The sequence below is a fragment of the Octopus bimaculoides genome, chromosome 1, assembly GCF_046866305.1.
Source record: "Octopus bimaculoides isolate indiv1 chromosome 1, ASM4686630v1, whole genome shotgun sequence".
Taxonomy (NCBI): domain Eukaryota; kingdom Metazoa; phylum Mollusca; class Cephalopoda; order Octopoda; family Octopodidae; genus Octopus; species Octopus bimaculoides.
In genome coordinates this window covers 62,902,335-62,914,834 of record NC_142928.1, presented here as the reverse complement: position 1 = coordinate 62,914,834, position 12,500 = coordinate 62,902,335, and positions in this window count along the sequence as shown.

The window sequence follows — 12,500 nt, the reverse complement described above, 5'->3', positions numbered from 1 at the left end:
ACCTTTTGAAAGGGTGTAGTTACTTCTATTTCGGACTAACGATTCGCCCTCGTTGTATTTGTCGTAATTTTCTACATAATTCTGCGACGTCTACTTTCATTTCATTGTAGTTGGGGCATTGGGGGTGGGTGGGGGTGAGTTATGTTAATGATTTTTATCACTTTTGGTTCTTTCTGTCTGTCTGGTGCTATCTCGTATCTCTGTGTTTGCGTATTGGGTCTAAAAAATGATTGAGGTGATTGGGACGGTAGCTGTTATGTAGTTATTCCCTGTTGTGACTTATGGTGCGGGTTCTTAGAAGGGTATTGAAAGGTGTGTTCTTATATCCCATATTCGGATGTGATGTTTTAGGGGGCCGTCGTTGGCAATTATTAGATGTGGTACAAGTTTGTTGTGCGTGGTTGTTTAGTAGATTGTTGGAACGAAAATTTCGTTGGTAACTCCTTATGGGGGGAGGGAGGTTGCAATGTCTCTCCTTTGGGTAGTGATTTTTCTTTTCTCTGTTAGATGTTGTGGTAGTCCCGATGTTGTTTAGCTGGTGGGTTACAAAATAAGGGTTAGATCTTGTATTCATTTTTCGTTAGTAGTGATAGTTCCGATTTTTAGATAGGTGTGAATCTGTTTGAGTGTTGTTTTGATTTTCTTATTTTCTGGAAAGTGTTATTGGCAGCGTATTCTGTTTGAAATACAGTTTAATAATTTGGGAACCAACTGACGTTATTTTTTCCCCAGAGTTGGAGGGATTTCAGTTCTTCTCTATCACAATCCTCTTTCCATAGTTTGGAGATCCTCTGTAGGTCGGGGCCTTGAGTCGTTTTGTTAATTTCTTGGATGATCACATCACCGATAGATTTTATCTTCATTTATCAGAGCCCTCAATATTAGAAGAACTATTTCTATCTTCATTTTTTCCAGTACCATTCTTTCCCTGAGACATCTTTCTGCCTCAGGTTCATCTAAAATGGCTTTGATCTAGAGTTTGCGGGGGAGAATTAATGGTGTCAGATTGAGCCATTTTTCGTATATATCGCTTTGTTGTTGTTTTGATCATCTTCCAAAAGGCGAATTTTCTATCTCTGAGTGATTTGTTCCCTTGTGGTACGATGTGGTGTTTCATTTGGTATGTTGTTAGTGTATTTATCGGAGGTCCGATAACATATAACACTATGATCCAAAACCTCCCAATACTTACATAAGGATTCTGAGCTGTATAAAATTCTACGCACCCATAAAATTATTAAAAGCAACAAACAGCCAAACCACTAAAACGGGTACTCACAAATGCAAAACTATGCCGCAAAATAACGGAAGCAAGAATTAAAAAAATGTGGACGACCAAACTGTGGAACATGTCTCAGCCTAAGGGGAGGCTCAGGATTCTATTTTATACAAGAAAAAAAATAATAAAAACTGATTTCACTTGCGCCACTGAAAATTTCATCTACGTCATAACATGTTCCGGTTGCAGTAAGGACTATGTAGGTTTAACAGGAATGTCCCTAGGACGTAGATCTACACTACACAGAAAACAAATCTACCTCCATCAATACCGTCAAATACCACTCAGTGGTCACATAAACAGATGTGCTAAGAAACGCCAATCACAATTCACAATATTTCCACTATACCAATATATAATGGAGTTCACAAATAAAAATAAAAAACCAGAAAAAATGTAAAAAAGATTTACCCCGCCCCTTAGCTAAGAAATATTATATCCACTGATTATCCCTTTAGCTAACAAACGTTATATTCACTGATTATCCCCCTTGAACTATGCTCTCCTATAAAACCGCAAAACTGTTTCATACCTGCTTCTACGTATGATTAAATCAAAAACTTATGATTTCATAACATTGGGTCATGATTAGCGTTGTGAAACCGGTCAACTGTACATATTGTAATAGCTTAAATAATCTTTATCCACACAAACAAGATTTCTGTACTTTTTCACCTTAAATTTTGTTATATATATATATATATGCGCTCCAACACTCTGACACCCATGTATATAAAGAACATAGATGGGCTAAGATTCATTACAATTCTAGGTATTACTCGATTATCAACTCGCACACGGTTAGGATTGGTTTTTCCAACACAAAAAAATCTCTCACAAATTATCTCCTTACATAATATTAATCTGTTAAATAATTCAGAAGGTTTATATAAAAGTGCCGTGTCTCTCCAAGTTGCTGAAAGACCGCACATTCTTTCTAGATCCAAGAATTTCACCTCACTACTTAATTCCAGATCCGAAATTGTAGCAAATGTAAGCACATAGGAAAATTCCATTTGTCGAACTGAAAGACACCACGCTCTCTGGATTCAGCAGCCATCTGGCAACCTTTGACCACTTCGCCAGTGAATTATTCTACTCTAGAAAGTTTAATTATGACTTCGACAAACAAAGGGGACAGATCTCTTGCTTTTCTTTTTTTTTTGTTTTTATTCACCTTTTGTTTCCTCGTACCACCTTTTGGATCAATCTCCTTGTTTTTCTCATGTTTTCTCATTGACTAGCGTCCTCTTTTTCAAATAAGACTAACCATGTGTATTGAGCTTGGATGCTTGTTTGGAAACACAAGGCACTTTTATATAAACCTGTTGAATTATTGTGTTTCCTCGGCATAAAACTATTAGTAGCTCATTTTTAAATACTGTATATATTAAATGATATTTACCGTTCAATGGATGGATTACCTTCTTGTTGGAGCTACTTGTAATGGAAGGGTAAACTATATATGTACATACACGTACAGAAATAAAGACACGCACACACACATATATGCACACACGCACGCACACACACATATATGCACACACGAACGCACGCCCAAACGCACACACACACACACACACACACACACACACACACACACACACATACACGCTCACACACACATACGCACACACACATATGTAAAATATGTGTGTGTATGTGTTCGTTTTCTCGGATAAACAAAATTATAGCGGTGATGGCGGCAGTCAATCTTTCAACTAAGCAAGAATTATTTCCTTCGGTCTTTGCAAAATCCTTACGCTATCTGACAGTAGCAATTCCTGTCGGACTTGTCACCATTTTCGGTGACCGGCTGGAATTTGACGTCACAATATATCGAGTCAGCTGAGCAGCAGGGTCCATAATATGTCTAGCCTGAGCTGGAGATTCTGGTTCGCTGCATTGTTGTCTTTTCATTTTTTATGAACTGTTACCGTTTAGCTACATATCGAACCACAGATTGGAGTTAGCATTCGTGTTGAGATTATTCAGTTTTGCAGACTTAGCGCTTTTTGCTCATTTTAATCTAATTTTCCTGAGGTTAGATTGTGATTTGTAGGAGTTTGGGGTGTAATTTCTAGCAAGCAGATCTATCATGTAGAGACTCACTTTATTTACAAGTGTCTACGCTAACAATATGAGCGTTATTCAAACAACCTTTTAATTTTCTCTTCTATTATTCTTTAACTCAGTAACCTTATTATACCTATATAGAAAATTAATTATCTTATTGATTTTCGAAAACACGAAATAAAAACAAAAAAACATGATAATTTTAGGATGAGAATGATTAATTACTCGAGACAGTAAAGATTTTAGATGACCAATAATGGATTTTCATAGAAAGAAAATAAAAACAGTTTTTATTCAATTGTTTTTATTTAGTATATGAGAAACAGAACTCAACTTCTATTGGAGATAATCTTGAATTCAGGGTTATACAGTAGTGATTCAGTTATTAGTTTAACAAGGCTAAATTGTTTACCACAGTGAGATGTTTCTAGTTTGCAACATATTTTTACAGCTCCGAATTTGGGACCACAATACAAAATCATTAAGTTAAACCACTGACGTCACAGCTGATTCTCTGTTAAATTAAATGACGATGTTCATTATTATTTCTACTATAGGCACATGGCCTGAAATTTTGTTGAAAATGTGCTTGTCGATTACATAGACCTCAGTGCTCAACTGGTACTTATTTCATTGACCCCCAAATGGATGAAGGGCAAAGTCGACCTCGGTGAAATTTGAACTCGCCCCTTTACGTTAAAATGGAAATTTCAACCTTGATCGCAATTACCTGATAATCCGGAAACTTCCTATCAACATACTTTTTTTTTCGCTCCCGATATTGCTTAGAAATTAGTCGAAATAAGTCGGTCACACTCAATACTGAATACCGTCTGGAAGGCCACGATAACGACCATTATCATTCTTATTTATCCCTGACCTATTTCAACCAATTATCTTGGGATTCATTTTTTTAAAAGAACATATGTTCCCGTCTCCTTAAAGACGGATGGCTAAATCGACATTGACAGAACTGAAGCTCTAAATCGTCTACTTCAATGTCAACCTACTGATAAAGTTACAGATAAAGTTAACTATGAAACGAGGAAGTCAGTGTGCCAAGGAACTCCCGTGTTTTGTTTGTTTTTACTTGAGACCCACTCACCGACCGCCCCACTTGTCGTCTGTATATTCTGTCAGTTCTTTCCGGTTTTTAGTCTCTTGTTCCCTTGGTAATTCCAGATCTGCATTAACTGGATTCTACTTCCTACTGTAGTTATCACCAGTATTTCCCCGCCCATCCCTTCTTTTCCCATCTGTCTTAATGTCACTCTCTGTGTCTCTTTAAATTCTCCTTCTAGCACATTTTGTGTATGTATTTATGTACATGCGTGTGTGTGAGTGTGTGTGTGTGTGTGTGTGTGTGTGAGTGTGTGTGTGCTTGTGTGTACATACGCTCATGTAGTTAGAAAAGAGATTTAGCACGAAACTCTACATCATTAAGTAAACCCGAAAGTATTCTCAGCCAGTAAAATAAAAATTCATATATATTCTGCTTTAAGTATTCAGTTTCCTTTATTCAGTATATATTTATGTGTATGTGTGTATTTATGTGTATGTGTGTGAACACACACACATACACACACACGCACACGCACACGCACACACACACACACACAAATATAGAGACATATATGTGTGTGTGTACAGACGCACACACACATCATACAGAAACATACAGAAACACGCCGAATGCTGTGCTCTTTTTTTCTTTGGAAATACATGTAGTGGAATCTGACTTTTATTGTTATAAGTGGTAGCTATGGGAACACTGCATTTTTATATATTTTCTTAGCTTTACGTCGATACAGAAATTTACCTATTTTCATAGCATTCTTTCATTATGATATTTTCCTTGTTAATAAGCTAAATAACTTATTGATGTTGTTGAAAGAATTTCTTGCTCATTTTGATATCGTTTCATTGATGTACCAAATCTCATTTCTCATTCCTTTTAAAATTTAGCGACTTCCATCGTTCATGATTTTTTTTGTCGGTCTCGATTACTTGGAAGTTCTTCCGAATCTGCCTATAATTTCCACGCACAACAACAGCAACATCATCATACTCAACTACTACTACTACTACTACTACTACTACTACTACTACTACTACTACTACTACTACTACTACTACTACTACTACCCTTATCTTTCTGCCTTTGCTTCTTTGCTTTCACTATAGGTTTCAAGATTCTCTGGCTATATCCCTGTCTCTGTTTCAAACACACTAAGCAATATCTTATTAACATCTGCGGAATTGTCTTTATTCATGTAAGCTACAAATTTTGAAATGTGATATGAATGCCATCCATCTCATTACCCTGTTTCAAATGTCTCAAACAAAATACAATTTAATACATATATATTACGTGTGTGTGTGTGTGTGTGTGTGTGTGTGTGTGTGTGTGTGCGTGCGTGTGTGTGTGTGTGTGTGTATGTGTGTGTGTGTGTGTATTTGTATGTATGTATATCATGTTTGTTTATAAACTCCTAACCATCTTATAATTTTCAAAATACTCTTGGAAATTCCTCGACTATTACCAACTGAAATGATTGTACGTGTGTTGAAAGACTAATGCATATTGCAAAGGCTTTAAACTAACTGAAATATGCACGGCTGATCTACATTCCACATCTCCAGTAAGCAAAGTATATTAGGTGCCTCACTGAACGATAGATTAAGAAAAACATATGCTACCTATATATATAGGCAAATGTACACATACACACACACGAACACACACACACACTTCGTTTTTGTATTTAGTTTGCAAGATTCTTTATGTGAATTCGTGTGTTGAAGCAGATTTTGCTGTTTCTGGGGAGAGTCAATCTGTTTTAATGCCTTATTAAATAACACACTCACAAGTTCAAGTTCAATTTTCACTCATTTACTTCTTTATTTAAGTTTTTTTTTAAAATTTTCGTTGCTTCTTGCAACCTCTTCAATAGTTGTTGACTCAGTCCGTTATGGGAGTTGCGTTCTTTTTCAATGTTTGTTTGTGCACATGTGTGTGCGTTAGTGTGCATGTGTAGGCACATATGTATGTATAACATTATTCATTTTTATTTCAAGATTTCTTGCCAATAGAGAAAGAGCCGGTTTCCTACCTGGATTCAAAGCTCCTTCATTGGAATTTTAACATCAACAACAGGGTATTTTTGTTTGTATGCATGTATGTGTGTATGTATGTATGCATGTTTTGCTTGATGTATGTATTCTCATGCGTATAGTTGCATATCTAGGCATGCTCATATATATATTTCACTGATAAACTTCTGGAAAGTTTTACAGATTTTTACAGTTCCAGTGATGGATTGGATCTGTAGTCTTCGAATTAGCTTTCTCCTTTCTGGTTTTGAGAAGCCTAATTTCTCAAGATTGGTATATGGGCAGTGTGTTACATATCACAGGGTCCCAATAATCACAGGTATAAAACTGAACTTAAAATATAGATAGAGTGACTGTGGATTTCATAATAGTTCAGCGTAGGTGTTCTCTTCAGATTAATATTAATATTTGCTGGGCAGCTAGTTTCCGCAACTGTGCACAGTTTCTCTTCTCTTACCAAATCATTATATCAGGTCTGTTGTGCTTACATTTTATTGAGGTCTTCACTGGGACATTCTACCAGAACTCCACGTTATTATGAGTAACTATGGCTTCTACTGTACTGTGGGTTCTTATGATGTAAGTGATATGTGGGTGTGTGTATGTATGTATGTATGTATGTGGGTGTATGTATGTGTGTATATGCATATATATATATATATATATATATATATATATGTGTGTGTGTGTGTGTGTGTGTGTGTGTGTGTGTGTGTACGTTTGTATCTATGTACTTTATATATTCATGTGTTTGTGTGTTCATGTTTGTGTGATGTGCGTGTGCGTGTGTGTGTGTATGCATTTATGTGTGTACCCCTGCTTCCTTGTGTGTGTGCGTGTTTGAGTGTGTCTATGTGTATGGGTTTGTGTGATTATTTATGTTCATCTGTTATGTATGGATGTGTGTGTATGGTCATGTGTTTCCGTCTCCTTTTGTATACGTATATATATGTGTGTGTGCTTCTCTGTCCGTATTACATGTATCTATCTATTTATCTATCTGTTTACCTACTTACCTACCTAACTACCTCCCTCCCTACCTACCTAATACCTACCTACCTACCTACCTACCTACCTATATATACACACACATATATATATACACCTACATAACAGCCTACTAACAAAATCTCCTGTGTATGTATAAATTGTGGGTATTGGTGTATCACTAACTTCTAGGCGTACCTCCTCATTAGTACGGGGATGTTTCCATTATGACAACGTACTCCTGTATTTGTTTGAGTTTTATGCCCATCGGGTGCTTGGATAAAATGCGATTGTGAAGTCGACATAGTGTGCTACCATGTTGGTCTTTGGCATGCTGGTAGAGTATGGAGGACTGGTTTTTGTCGTCATATTGTCTCAAATGTTTATTTAATCTCTTTGCAATGCTTCGAGATCTCTCACCAATACATGTCATTGATTTTTATATTTACTACGGATTGCTTGAGGCTAACTTTCTTCCTACACCTTGACCCTTGGATCTTAAAGTCACCCCCCCCCACATATATATATAGTTAAAAAGTGTACCCATGTTTTAGTGTAAAGTGAAATTTTGCTTTAGAGTCACTCTCTTATATAAGTTTTGTCGATGTAGGTTTGGGATAGGGTTCAAGTTTCAGAAATTATATATAGGCGTAGGAGTGGCTGTGTGGTAAGTAGCTTGTTTACCAACCGCATGGTTCCGGCTTCAGTCCCACTGCATGGCGCCTTGGGCAAGTGTCTAAGTGTCTTCTACTATAGCCTCGGGCCGATCAAAGCCTTGTGAGTGGATTTGGTGAATGGAAACTGAAAGAAGCCCGTCGTATATACGCATATATATATATATATATATATATATATATATATATATATATATATATATATATGTGTGTGTGTGTGTGTGTGTGTGTGTGTGTGTGTGTATGTGTGTGTGTATGTGTGTATGCGTGTATATGTTTGTGTGTCTGTGTTTGTCCCCCCAACATCGCTTGACAACCGATGCTGGTGTATTTACGTCCCCGTAACTTAGCGGCTCGGAAAAGAGACCGATAGGTTTACAAAGAATATGTCCTAGGGTCGATTTGCTCGACTAAAGGCGGTGCTCCAGCATGGTCACAGTCAAATGACTGAAACAAGTAACAGAGTAAAAGAGTATATATATATATATATATATATATATATATATATATATATATATATATATATATATATTTATATATATAAATATATATATATATATATATATATATATATATATATATATATATATATATATATATATATATATATATATATATATATATACATATATATCAATATATATCATACATACTAGTTAAACATTTTTACATACGAGTTAATTTATGGATTATGTAATATATTAATATATACATGTTGTGTATAAAAGAGATATCTTCGATTTTCTCCCATAATGAAGCATTGCAACACCATGTACAATTTTAGCTTTTTAGGAGTAAGTTACTCTATATTCATTTAAGAAACAAGAAGAAAACCTACTACAATATGTTCTGTATTGTTTTACTTCCTTAAATACATGAAGAAATATCGGGTTGAGGCATCAGAACATAGTAATATTTATTCAATATATTGGAAAATTATCACAGACCGCTTTTTTTTTATCTTCAATTGTTTTATGCAATCGATCAACACCAATTTCTATCAAGAAACTCAAAATATTTATGTTTCCTAAAAGTAGAATATTGCCTTCGTTTGTTCAGCTTTCCATGTTTTAATCTATTTCCTGAACAAGATTCAACGTGTGATATATATATAAATATTGAAGAGACAATTTTCTACAGTACACAACTATGAAATAATTTTAAACGTTAAACTTATAACCAGTTGATAAATTCTGGGATCTTTGTTTGCAATTTCCAGCTGCTGCTATTTCGCACAAATACTCAGCTGGAAAGCTAAAATTAATATTTTCATACTTGTTCTCGTTTAAGAATTTTCTCAATGTTGACAGCGAGTGTAACGTTTATTATTTACACAGATAGCACAACATATTTACCATACTCATTAGACCTGTTATTACCATGTGTGTACTTTGCCGTATCGCTAGATATGATTGATGCAACTACTTCTGTCTCTGTTGAGATGTTATCTTCTTATCTTAATGATATATTCTTCAAGCTATTCTGATGGGTTGCTATAATATTTTCATGTGTTCGAAGATTCCCTAAATGCAGCGCTAGATATAACCTAGTTTCTTTGCCATCTTTGTCTGTTCTAGACAGTAGTTCTTCCATACTGGTCTTCAGGTTCAAACTCGCCTCTTTTTCTTTTATCTACCACTCTTAGTGCTTTAACTTTCTATAAATCACTCATAAATACATATTTAAACATTTAACCATAAAGTAACACTAGAGTCTATCTGAGGGTCAATAAGGTCCACTGCTGCGTACATAAAATAAACTTTGACTCTATAAGAAACCACTGTATATATGTAATTTACTCGTATTCTTCTTGGACGAAGCTATTTGTATTGATAGTCTCCAGGATTAGAATCACCTGCCTTTTCCAAATGAACATTTTCGATACCAATAAGTATTATTCTATAGTCACAATACTTACTTATTTATGTCCAACTTCACATAGTCTCGCACTAAACATTGCGCTTGGGTCTTCTTTCCTTGAATGCTGGCCCTTTGCAACTCCCTTACTATCCATGTCTTTTCCGAATGTGTTGACTTGCAAAGATTTAAAACAAATATTCATGGCACTGAACTCATCAAGTTAAGAACATCTTCAAAGGCCGAAATAGCTGCTCCTTCCACCAAACTCAGCGATTGAAAAGAAGAGAAAAAAATGAGAGTAATACTGGTTGATAATTATTTTAATTTATTCGATCACTGATCATCAGTGTCCATAACTTCAACTATAAAATGATGTCCTTTCACTATTTGGTTCAAAACTAAATCGTTATGCAAATTTTATCTAAATAGAGTGTTTATTCACAGAATAAATTATATTACACAACTAAAATATAAGATAAAATACACCGGAATACGAAATTCAATAGTCTTTTCATTGAAATATTAAGAATAACTTGAATACATTTGACCATTGATATCGGTTGTTTGTAAAAGCGACCTAGAGACTACTGGAATTTCAATACACCGTAAAAGAGGCCTGAGTCGTGGTATTTATATCAATTATTAATTCAATTGAATGTTTATTTTGTATTCATTTGACTAATTATTTAGCTGAAAATTTGAACTGTTCTGAAATTTAACGAATTGTGCTATTATTTTGGATGCCAATAAGTGTAATACTTACATACATACATACATACATGCCTGCCTGCCTGCCTGCTTGCCTGTCTGCCTGCCTGCCTACCTGCCTGCCTGCCTGCCTGTCTACCTACCTACCTACCTACCTACCTACCTACCTACCTACCTACCTACCTACCTACATACATACATACATACATACATGCATACATACACGCTTATATATAACAAAATTGTTTACAGAAGATAATGCAGGCTATTTTTATACTTTAAAATAAATAGGAAGCTAACTCAAATGATTTGTTGAAAATGGAATCTAAAAGCGGATTTAAAATATATGATCACGTAATTACCAAATATAAATGCGTATGTATATCGAATACAGGAAGCATTGAAACAAAATATACAAAATGTCTATATGAAAATATACACGCACATATATAGACGCACACATATTACATAAAATTTCGCAAAATCAATTTTATCATGTTTTATGTCTAAAAAAAAAGAATGTTCGCATTAAAGTATCAACCAAGTAAATTTTAGTGAATATTCAAAAATATTAGTTTCGAAACAATATATTTTGATAAAAAGATAAGTTGTAATAGAAAAAAAGAACAAAAAACAATGAAAAGCGGAAATGGAATCAACAAAAATGGAATATTAGTGAGGAGTAAAGAAAATGTGGAGAACTCATTAACAGCGCTAACTCAAATGTGACTCATGGTAGCCTGATCTTTGAGGACAATTAAATTTTGTTAAGTTTCCTGTATTTCCTTCTATTAACCTTGAGTAAAATATTTATTTGGCAGCATCAAAATATATACATACCAGTCTTCTGTTTATTTATGTTTTGCTGAGAAACACACCACGACCCTCACATGTTTCAAATATAGAAGTTCAACTATATAGTTCAGCTTAACGAATAGGATTTAGTATGAGAATGGCTGACCAAGTCGAGAGTTAATATGCTATTGTTATTAACGAATAGATCACCAGTTCATAACTGAAGATTTGGAATTGGATTGTATTCACGTGTTTTAAATATATTAAGCTAAAGAGGTTATCTTTACATATAATAGTTGTTGATGAAATCTTACCAAAGGATTGAAACTTTTCCAGCTCTCCCAACTGTCTCTGTTTCCATAAATTTGAGTCTTAAATATGGTGTTTTTATCTCCTTATAAATACAGCGCCAGTTAAAAATTACGCAGTCATATGCTATGACATGTTTTAGTATGATCATTTATATACTCTCTATCATATTTATTCAACGTAGATACGTAATTTTCGATTTTGTAAAGTCTGTTTACTTATTTTGTACACGTGTAAAATGATTTCAAGTAATTTTGTTACCTTTTTAATAATTCGATACTATAGGATTCATAGTTCTTTTTTCTTTTCAAATGTAACTCCAGTGATTAAAACACATTCAGTATACGTGTGGTATACAAGGGATGATCAATAAGTATCTGGACTGTTACCATAGTAACGAAGCTAAAGCCCGCAGTGTAAAGCCGCTAGACACAGTTTGATCGTAAACTCTGCTGAGCGTGCGCACTAAATGTTAATGTTCTAGCTCTCTTCCGCTGTTTACAGCACTTCTTGGAAGGAAGGTGTGTAGCGTGCGATCCTCGCATTGACCATCACAGAGAAAGTTGTCATGGCGATACCTGTTAAGAGGCCTACGCAATGTTGCAGAAAGTGTATGGAGGGGAGTGTATGAGCCGTACACAAGTGTACCAGTGGTTCAGACGTTTCCAAGATGGCCGAAAAAATGTCGATATTGACGA